General features: G+C 42.1%; 1 long non-coding RNA gene across 1 annotated transcript in view; it reads right to left on the bottom strand.

Annotated features, from left to right (window-relative positions):
• Positions 1 to 637: 637 nt before the first annotated feature.
• LOC107104995 overlaps positions 638 to 2,353 on the bottom strand; it is a 7,759-nt gene continuing 6,043 nt past the window's right edge. Inside the window, exons 3-4 of the long non-coding RNA XR_001482312.1 lie at positions 1,087 to 1,246; positions 638 to 969 (exon numbers count right to left, since the gene is read on the bottom strand). This is a non-coding gene — a long non-coding RNA (uncharacterized LOC107104995). The remainder of the gene's footprint in view (positions 970 to 1,086; positions 1,247 to 2,353) is intronic.

Below are 2,353 nucleotides of genomic sequence, written 5' to 3'. Positions count from 1 at the left end.
GGGCTAAGCACTAAACCCTGGTACCCAGGTCGTCTAGGGCCCTATAAAATCCCTTTCATTTTCTCAGAAATTCCGTTTTAATTTTTGAAAATTCCGTTTTTTTTTCCCCCCATTTTAATTTTTGCAGATTTAGTTTTTTTTTTAACCTTCACTGTTATTTCAGTCGTAAAAAGAATAAAATGTAAACAAATAAAATAGGAATGACCTTAAATTTATTGAGGTAAAAAAAACACATTTACTGCATGATGCAACATAACGCCGCACTCTAAGTATTAACAAAATATTAATGGTTATGAACCAATGGTTATAGATAAAAGTGCTCCTTTTTCAAATAAAAAAAAATAGGACCTCTCAATTTCAGGATTATAAAGTATTTCATAAAGAATCATATTTTCCATACAGTAAATTCACTTCACTTCCAGACCTTCTTTTTCACTGCTTGCTAAGCGGCTATCAGGAGATCTTTAAGCCACATGGTAAAAAACGCAACAAAAAATATCTCCTACTGCACCTTTAATTCCTGGATTTTAAAAAAATAAAATAAAATAATAATTCCTGGTTTGGATTGTTTTGAAATTTTAATTTTCAAAACGTGCTCTTTGTCTGCAGCAATAATGGAACAAAATTCACTCCATACTTTAACAAACGTCCAGATTTATTTAATAAACCAGAGCAGAACCTTTGAAAGCTGGTTTAACGCATCAGCTGACCGCTGCAGGCGGTTCCCTGGGTCGTCAGGAAGAAGCCTTTCTCCAGAGCGAACATGTGACAGCATGCCGCTTACATTGAGCTTCCTGCCTGCAAGAGGAAATGCCTCCAAAGGACGGGCGAGGAACCGGGTCAGCAGAAGTCCAAGAGAAGCCTGAGAAAACGACTGGGATTTCACCAGAACCCAGGACAACAAGTCGCATCCAGTTCGCTTTGGCTGTGATTAGTGGGAATCTGCCCTCCGGTGATGCTCGTTCAAATCTGCAGCACAACAAAGAATGACTCAGAGTTCACATTAAAGGAGATCCGTCTGCTAGAAACCAGCAGGAACTCCCCCCATCCGGGCCCTGCAGCAGAACGCCGGATCACAGCCCAGACCTGATGGTGCAAGATCACCTCCTCAGCATGACGCCACGCTGGTTTGTTTCTTTGGATGAATAACGTTTGGAGCAGAGAGGAGGATGAGGAGGGATGTTGAGCCTTCGTCTCTGACCTCGTTCTTCCAGCATCAACCCATAATATTGGAGATAGCGGTTCCCTCCACACACAAGGGACCATTTTAACCATTTAAGGCTTCAGAGCCTGGCTGACCCGGGTCTCCGGGGGCCCTGGGGCCACACTGAGAGCCATTTAAAGAAACTAGAAACTGGATATTTTGTCTGGAAACAGGAGCCAGGGGATCCCTGCTGGATGTCAGCCAGGCCTGGCGGAGCGAACGGTTCTGGAACCTGATCCGTGCCTGAAGGAGCTGCAGCATGTTCCAACTAAACCCGAGAGGAAACTGTTCCTCATCGATGCATCGGTTTCATCCTGAAGTTCTGCACCAGAGACCAGAAGGTTTCCAGCCTGCAGGTTCACACCCAGCATGAGACGCCACAGAATCCGCGAACGTCTGCTGTCGGCTCGCGGCGCAACCGGAGCGCCGCCAGGCTGGACGGGGCTCCGGCTGCGGCGTCCAGCCGCTGCTTAAAGCTGTCAGGGAATAGAGCTGCAGCTAGATCAGCATCTATTCAGCTTCTATTTGTCCTTTATTCTCTTTAAGGTCATAAATGGAACACCAGGATCATCATCATCATCATTTTACTGGGTAGCAGCGGCGGCTGGTGGAGTTTTCTCAGACGTATACCAAAAACCAATCAAATGTATACTAAGTTATCACACCAGTATATTTATATGAATGCCAACAACAAAAAAACCTTATAAAAACACTTTATGAAAACAAAACATTCATGTCCAGGTTTACTTTTTGTACATCTTGTCCTTCTGAGGCTGTGGGAGTAAATCTGTGTTTTGCACGCTCCAATATGATGTCACAAACCTAAAATGATGCACCACTTTAATATTGGAGAAGCTATTAGTCAGCTTTCTTTTATATATATAAAAATTATTTATTTTCTGAGAGTGTGTTCATTTAAAATCATAGGGAAATCATATTTAAATGTCAAACCATTCTGGCTTAAACATGTATAATAAAATTTAGAAATGTTCTATTAAAAAAATCTGTGTTTTTTTTTTCATTATCTTCTTCAGGCCAGTTAGTTCTACGTCAGCCTGAACACCTAAATTCGGCCAATCATATATCAACGGTCATCTGTCAATCAAATGTTTTCGGTCATAGCATCTTGATTCATATGTCGCAGCTAAT

Source organism: Cyprinodon variegatus, unplaced genomic scaffold (genome assembly GCF_000732505.1).
Source record: "Cyprinodon variegatus isolate N-32 unplaced genomic scaffold, C_variegatus-1.0 Scaffold1997, whole genome shotgun sequence".
Lineage (NCBI taxonomy): Eukaryota > Metazoa > Chordata > Actinopteri > Cyprinodontiformes > Cyprinodontidae > Cyprinodon > Cyprinodon variegatus.
The sequence above is the reverse complement of the archived record's forward strand: the minus strand, read 5'-3'. Positions and strand labels throughout refer to the sequence as shown.